Below are 10000 nucleotides of genomic sequence, written 5' to 3' on the forward strand. Positions count from 1 at the left end.
CAATTTTGTCTACTCGGTCTGTGTCTCAGAGGAGGGTAGTGTGGACAGTTCAGAAACCTGCCTACCAGTGACATCATCGATGGGGATTCCAAGCTAATAGAAACTACAACCTTTTCTCTTCCTGGAAAGTTAGCATTCTGTAATAGGATCCATTGTTCTTCCATTCATACAAATACATACATTAAAAATCAGAAAATCAGAGAAAAAGATTATGAAAAAAACGTTGCCAGTGTTGTAAGAAGTTCTCTTTTTTAACTTGTCCATATTCTGGGGGGAAAACTTTGTCACAAATAGCTGATCTACAAGCTCACAATGTGTCACAATGTGACGAGTTGTGGGCTTGTAGATCAGCTATGTTTGGCGAAGAGTTTTTGTGTATGTCCAGAGGTTATTTTAGTGTAACAACATCACCATGTAGAAACATTCTGTTACAAGTAGGCTAACACACAGTCCTGTCTTTAATGTAACAACATCACCATGTAGAAACATTCTGTTACAAGTAACACACAGTCCTGTCTTTAATGTAACAACATCACCATGTAGAAACATTCTGTTACAAGTAGGCTAACACACAGTCCTGTCTTTAATGTAACAACATCACCATGTAGAAACATTCTGTTACAAGTAGGCTAACACACAGTCCTGTCTTTAATGTAACAACATCACCATGTAGAAACATTCTGTTACAAGTAGGCTAACACACAGTCCTGTCTTTAATGTAACAACATCACCATGTAGAAACATTCTGTTACACGTAACACACAGTCCTGGCTTCACTAAACGACCCAGAGGATTATGTACAGTATCTCCATAGCCTTGTATGTTTATTGTTTATTATTTATTGTTTATGATGATTCGACAGTCTGGGAAAAGGATGAGGTTGGCGTCTACTTAAAATAAACACATCTAAATGCCACACACACACACGCACATGCACACACACACACACACACACACACACACACACACACACACACACACACGCACATGCACACACACACACACACACACACACACACACACACACACACACACACACACACACACACACACACACACACACACACACACAAGGTACTAGCTAGCTGTACTGTACATAGTGCCTCACCTACACCCCCCATGTCCCCCACCAGGCTGTAGCAGGCCTTTTCCACCTTCATGTGAGCTGCCATCATCCCGTCTGTCATTACCAGAGGATCAGCGGACCCCAGACCCTGACCCTGGTTCCTCCTGGTCTTCCAGATGGCCAACTTAACCGTCCCACACACACACACACCATTAACCAGCGTTACAACTTAACTGTCCCACACACACCATTAACCAGCGTTACAACTTAACTGTCCCACACACACCATTAACCAGCGTTACAACTTAACTGTCCCACACACACACACCATTAACCAGCGTTACAACTTAACCGTCCCACACACACACACACCATTAACCAGCGTTACAACTTAACTGTCCCACACACACACACCATTAACCAGCGTTACAACTTAACCGTCCCATACACACACACCATTAACCAGCGTTACAACTTAACCGTCCCACACACACACACACCATTAACCAGCGTTACAACTTAACCGTCCCATACACACACACCATTAACCAGCGTTACAACTTAACCGTCCCATACACACACACCATTAACCAGCGTTACAACTTAACCGTCCCACACACACCATTAACCAGCGTTACAACTTAACTGTCCCACACACACACACCATTAACCAGCGTTACAACTTAACCGTCCCACACACACACACCATTAACCAGCGTTACAACTTAACTGTCCCACACACACCATTAACCAGCGTTACAACTTAACCGTCCCACACATACACACCATTAACCAGCGTTACAACTTAACTGTCCCACACACACACACACCATTAACCAGCGTTACAACTTAACCGTCCCACACACACACACACCATTAACCAGCGTTACAACTTAACCGTCCCACACACACCATTAACCAGCGTTACAACTTAACCGTCCCACACACACACACCATTAACCAGCGTTACAACTTAACTGTCCCACACACACCATTAACCAGCGTTACAACTTAACTGTCCCACACACACACACCATTAACCAGCGTTACAACTTAACCGTCCCATACACACACACCATTAACCAGCGTTACAACTTAACTGTCCCACACACACACACCATTAACCAGCGTTACAACTTAACCGTCCCACACACACACACCATTAACCAGCGTTACAACTTAACTGTCCCACACACACACACCATTAACCAGCGTTACAACTTAACCGTCCCACACACACACACCATTAACCAGCGTTACAACTTAACCGTCCCACACACACACACTTAACCAGCGTTACAACTTAACCGTCCCACACACACACACCATTAACCAGCGTTACAACTTAACCGTCCCACACACACACACCATTAACCAGCGTTACAACTTAACTGTCCCACACACACACACCATTAACCAGCGTTACAACTTAACTGTCCCACACACACACACCATTAACCAGCGTTACAACTTAACTGTCCCATACACACCATTAACCAGCGTTACAACTTAACTGTCCCACACACACACACCATTAACCAGCGTTACAACTTAACCGTCCCACACACACACACCATTAACCAGCGTTACAACTTAACTGTCCCATACACACCATTAACCAGCGTTACAACTTAACTGTCCCACACACACACACCATTAACCAGCGTTACAACTTAACCGTCCCACACACACACACCATTAACCAGCGTTACAACTTAACTGTCCCACACACACACACACCATTAACCAGCGTTACAACTTAACTGTCCCACACACACACACCATTAACCAGCGTTACAACTTAACTGTCCCACACACACACACCATTAACCAGCGTTACAACTTAACTGTCCCACACACACACACCATTAACCAGCGTTACAACTTAACCGTCCCACACACACACCATTAACCAGCGTTACAACTTAACCGTCCCACACACACACACCATTAACCAGCGTTACAACTTAACTGTCCCACACACACACACCATTAACCAGCGTTACAACTTAACTGTCCCACACACACACACACCATTAACCAGCGTTACAACTTAACCGTCCCACACACACACACCATTAACCAGCGTTACAACTTAACTGTCCCACACACACACACACCATTAACCAGCGTTACAACTTAACTGTCCCACACACACACACCATTAACCAGCGTTACAACTTAACTGTCCCACACACACACACCATTAACCAGCGTTACAACTTAACTGTCCCATACACACCATTAACCAGCGTTACAACTTAACTGTCCCACACACACACACACCATTAACCAGCGTTACAACTTAACTGTCCCACACACACACACCATTAACCAGCGTTACAACTTAACTGTCCCACACATACACACCATTAACCAGCGTTACAACTTAACTGTCCCACACACACACACACCATTAACCAGCGTTACAACTTAACTGTCCCACACACACACACCATTAACCAGCGTTACAACTTAACTGTCCCACACACACACACCATTAACCAGCGTTACAACTTAACTGTCCCACACACACACACCATTAACCAGCGTTACAACTTAACTGTCCCACACACACACACCATTAACCAGCGTTACAACTTAACTGTCCCACACACACACACCATTAACCAGCGTTACAACTTAACTGTCCCACACACACACACCATTAACCAGCGTTACAACTTAACCGTCACACACACACACCATTAACCAGCGTTACAACTTAACCGTCCCACACACACCATTAACCAGCGTTACAACTTAACCGTCACACACACACACCATTAACCAGCGTTACAACTTAACCGTCCCACACACACACACCATTAACCAGCGTTACAACTTAACTGTCCCACACACACACACCATTAACCAGCGTTACAACTTAACCGTCCCACACACACACACCATTAACCAGCGTTACAACTTAACCGTCCCACACACACACACCATTAACCAGCGTTACAACTTAACCGTCCCACACACACACCATTAACCAGCGTTACAACTTAACCGTCCCACACACACACACCATTAACCAGCGTTACAACTTAACTGTCCCACACACACACACCATTAACCAGCGTTACAACTTAACTGTCCCACACACACACACCATTAACCAGCGTTACAACTTAACTGTCCCATACACACCATTAACCAGCGTTACAACTTAACTGTCCCACACACACACACACCATTAACCAGCGTTACAACTTAACTGTCCCATACACACCATTAACCAGCGTTACAACTTAACTGTCCCACACATACACACCATTAACCAGCGTTACAACTTAACTGTCCCACACACACACACACCATTAACCAGCGTTACAACTTAACTGTCCCACACACACACACCATTAACCAGCGTTACAACTTAACTGTCCCACACACACCATTAACCAGCGTTACAACTTAACCGTCACACACACACACCATTAACCAGCGTTACAACTTAACCGTCCCACACACACCATTAACCAGCGTTACAACTTAACCGTCACACACACACACCATTTACCAGCGTTACAACTTAACCGTCCCACACACACACACCATTAACCAGCGTTACAACTTAACTGTCCCACACACACACACACCATTAACCAGCGTTACAACTTAACCGTCCCACACACACACACCATTAACCAGCGTTACAACTTAACCGTCCCACACACACACCATTAACCAGCGTTACAACTTAACTGTCCCACACACACACACCATTAACCAGCGTTACAACTTAACTGTCCCACACACACACACCATTAACCAGCGTTACAACTTAACCGTCCCACACACACACCATTAACCAGCGTTACAACTTAACCGTCCCACACACACACCATTAACCAGCGTTACAACTTAACTGTCCCACACACACACACCATTAACCAGCGTTACAACTTAACTGTCCCACACACACACACCATTAACCAGCGTTACAACTTAACTGTCCCACACACACACTTAACCAGCGTTTCAACTTAACCGTCCCACACACACACACCATTAACCAGCGTTACAACTTAACTGTCCCACACACACACACCATTAACCAGCGTTACAACTTAACCGTCCCACACACACACACCATTAACCAGCGTTACAACTTAACTGTCCCATACACACCATTAACCAGCGTTACAACTTAACTGTCCCACACACACCATTAACCAGCGTTACAACTTAACCGTCCCACACATACACACCATTAACCAGCGTTACAACTTAACCGTCCCACACACACACACCATTAACCAGCGTTACAACTTAACCGTCCCACACACACACACCATTAACCAGCGTTACAACTTAACTGTCCCACACACACACACCATTAACCAGCGTTACAACTTAACCGTCCCACACACACACACTTAACCAGCGTTACAACTTAACCGTCCCACACACACACACCATTAACTAGCGTTACAACTTAACCGTCCCACACACACACACCATTAACTAGCGTTACAACTTAACCGTCCCACACACACACACTTAACCAGCGTTACAACTTAACCGTCCCACACACACACACCATTAACCAGCGTTACAACTTAACCGTCCCACACACACACACCATTAACCAGCGTTACAACTTAACCGTCCCACACACACACACCATTAACCAGCGTTACAACTTAACCGTCCCACACACACACACTTAACCAGCGTTACAACTTAACCGTCCCACACACACACACCATTAACTAGCGTTACAACTTAACCGTCCCACACACACACACCATTAACTAGCGTTACAACTTAACCGTCCCACACACACACACTTAACCAGCGTTACAACTTAACCGTCCCACACACACACACCATTAACTAGCGTTACAACTTAACTGTCCCACACACACACACTTAACCAGCGTTACAACTTAACCGTCCCACACACACACACCATTAACTAGCGTTACAACTTAACCGTCCCACACACACACACCATTAACTAGCGTTACAACTTAACCGTCCCACACACACACACTTAACCAGCGTTACAACTTAACCGTCCCACACACACACACCATTAACCAGCGTTACAACTTAACCGTCCCACACACACACACCATTAACCAGCGTTACAACTTAACCGTCCCACACACACACACCATTAACCAGCGTTACAACTTAACCGTCCCACACACACACACCATTAACCAGCGTTACAACTTAACCGTCCCACACACACACACACCATTAACCAGCGTTACAACTTAACCGTCACACACACACACACACCATTAACCAGCGTTACAACTTAACCGTCACACACACACACACACCATTAACCAGCGTTACAACTTAACCGTCACACACACACCATTAACCAGCGTTACAACTTAACCGTCCCACACACACACACACCATTAACCAGCGTTACAACTTAACCGTCCCACACACACACACACCATTAACCAGCGTTACAACTTAACCGTCCCACACACACACACACCATTAACCAGCGTTACAACTTAACCGTCCCACACACACACACACCATTAACCAGCGTTACAACTTAACCGTCCCACACACACACACCATTAACCAGCGTTACAACTTAACCGTCCCACACACACACACCATTAACCAGCGTTACAACTTAACCGTCCCACACACACACACACTTAACCAGCGTTACAACAGGCCTTCTGTTGCTGCTGTACTTTGGGCCAACAATAACATTCTCAAGAGAAAACAAATCTCCTAGTTGCTGAACTACACCTTCAGAGAGAGAGAGAGAGAGAGAGAGAGAGAGAGAGAGAGAGAGAGAGAGAGAGAGAGAGAGAGAGAGAGAGAGAGAGAGAGAGAGAGAGAGAGAGAGAGAGAGAGAGAGAGAGAGAGAGAGAGAGAGAGAGAGAGAGAGAGAGAGAGAGAGAGAGAGAGAGAACTACACCTTCTGAGAGAGAGAGAGAGAGAGAGAACTACACCTTCTGAGAGAGAGAGAGAGAGAGAGAGAGAGAGAACTACAACTAATTTATTCATAAGAGTGTTTGCTACATTAGTTCTTTCAAACAATCAATCGCAAACTACGATACAATGCCACACTTTGTTTTTTAGAGCAACGCATCAACAAAAGTGATTCCCATATTACAGAAATAAGTGTGTGTGTGTGTGTGCGTGCGTGTGTCGTAGACCTGACCTCTTGTTTTTCACTGCTTGTTTCGGTTATTATTTGAGGACTGAAGAATATTTTAATTGGTCAAATAAAGTAAATAAATTCAGAAGCATCTTCCATGAAACACACATTTTCCGTGATATTTCATGAATGCAAAGGTGTATATATATATATATATATATATATATATATATATATATATATATATATATATATATATATATATATATATATATATATATATACTGTATATAATGTATAGCAAACATTACTAAAACATCCTTGTACATAATATTGTGTCAATCGTTTAGGAAACAACAGCGAGGTGATGGAGCGCTTTCACGCTGATTCATTGAAGTGTACTCGGGTGAGGAAGAATTGATTGATTGATTGATGTACTTTATTTAGTAAGACATGAGAACAGTACATGACAGTACATGGAAGTACAAATTCACAATACAAGGTCTACTAAACTGGAAAACTCATTAAGCACTGAGCTTGTTTAAGATGAGATCCCCATGCACACACATCATGATGACATATAAGAGACAGACACATATACACACTACTATACAGAATGTCATACAATCAGTTTACAGGTTACTGGTATGAAGAGTGACAAATATGTACAAAAGAAGAAAGAGAGAGGGGGGGGGGGGTAGGGGGGTAGGTTAGGACTTGGACAGGGGCCATTTTTGAATTGCTGGGCAATGTGAATGCTGGAAGGAGAGGAGAGGGCAATGTGAATGCTGGAGGGCGAGGAGAGGAGAGGGTAATCGTACCCAGGAACGGTTCTAATCAATAAGAGCCGGTCTGAATCCGCCCTCACTAACGATACGCCAGAAAACCAAGCCGTCCATCTGGGGCTGATTTGATTTATTTGAAGTTTGGTTGAAAGAAAGCAGGTGTAAATGTTTCTCAGGGCAGGAGGAAAACGTCAGGAATAAAACACCATGAAGTCTTAAAAGCAGTGGTGGACCGCACAAGTAGTCCAGTCGTGAGCCTGTAGATCGCCTATTCTTTGGCGGATGTTAGTATGAACTTATTTTCAATATGTCCTAAATGGAAACGTATATTCTCTCAGGTTGTCCTTGTGACATAAGGCCTACATGTATACTGTATCTTAGGTAAGATTAAGATCTTAAGATGTACACATTTAGGTAGCATAAAAGCGTATGCTAAATGACTGTAATGTAATGTAATGTAATGTAATGTAAGGTTCTTTAAAGTCACCATGTCATTCAGGGTGTGGTGGATGAACAAGTTACTCATTCCATTAATCTGAAAAAGGAGACTTGAGACGATTAAAGAACCACAGGCCTCGATCATCCTTTTATACGATTAGCCACGTTTTGATTGATAACTGGGATGTGGCCAAATCGTCTTCATATTATACATGATTAGGCACGATAAGACACGGCAAATTTGATTAAAACATAATTTCATATCCACATGTTGTGGAATGATCTGGGAGCTGAGGGTAGGTCAGATGATTTACTTTAGTACAAGTAGCACTACTACAATATAAACTACAAATACATATTAACTGGAGGTGTCCATGAAGACCTTTGAGAAGGTGGCTAGAGCATTAAGGGAGATACTCCACTGATACTGACAACACAACACACTCTGTTCCATTGTCTGCTGTTGTTTTTATTTTGTTCTCTCGATGTCACTGGAAACTATAGCCCAACCTCATTCCTTTACAGCTTGGATGGATGGATGGATGGATGGATGGATGGATTGATTGAATGGATGGATGGATGGATGATTCACTCCCTATTGTCCGCCGTGATCTGAAGACTCTCCTCTTCAGACTCCACTCAGCCCGTAGCACTTGAACCTAGCCTTAAACCATGCAATCTCTCAATCTGTTATGTGCTAGCACATATTCACACCTTCTACAGTCTTTCTTTGCTTATGCGTTCACTAATGCTTATTTGTCCTGTGTTTAGTGTCTATCCTGTGTTTAGTGTCTATCCTGTGTTTAGTGTCTATCCTGTCTTGCTGGCTCTGCTGCCCTGGTCTTGGTTAGACACCTGTTACTCACCTGGGAGTGCTCTGGCTCTTACTATTGTTGAGTTTATTAATGTAGTGAGTTTATTAATGTAGTGAGTTTACACGCCAGAGTTTAATATCATAATGTACTCACCAGTGCCAGCGATTTATTGTTGTTTTTTTGTTTTTTTCACGTTGCCACAGACCTCGCTAAATACCTTATGATCGCGCGTTACCCCTTGTAGACACACAGGGTAGCTGTGTGAGTGGCCCAGAGAAGACCGTTTCAATTGGCGACATTCCATTTTGCAGTAGTAGTAGTAGGTAGTAGGTTTCTGTTAAACAGCGTTCAGCGAGGAGAAAAAAAACTCAGAGATAATGGCGGATTAGGGGGAGCTTTAGCGGCGGCGGGTGGGAACGAAAATCTCCGGATACGGATATTTCCATATCCGGGTGTGCTACAATGAAATGTGTCACTGCGAGAGAGGCCTACAATGAAATGTGTCACTGCGAGGGAGGCCTACAATGAAATGTGTCACTGCGAGGGAGGCCTACAATGAAATGTGTCACTGCGAGGGAGGCCTACAATGAAATGTGTCACTGCGAGAGAAGCCTACAATGAAATGTGTCACTTTGAGGGAAAAAAAAAAAAAAAAGACCACTTCGCGTAGAACTACGCGACTGGCACGCAATGTGTTAATGTAGTGAGTTTAACAAGTTGGATTGGAGACGTGTTGTGAAGTCCAGGGACCAGCTGGTACAGTAGCAGTCCCTCCTGTTGCAGAGTATATCCACAG

Source organism: Gymnoscopelus microlampas (assembly GCF_963454915.1).
Source record: "Gymnoscopelus microlampas genome assembly, chromosome: 20".
In the NCBI taxonomy this organism is placed as follows: Eukaryota; Metazoa; Chordata; class Actinopteri; order Myctophiformes; family Myctophidae; genus Gymnoscopelus; species Gymnoscopelus microlampas.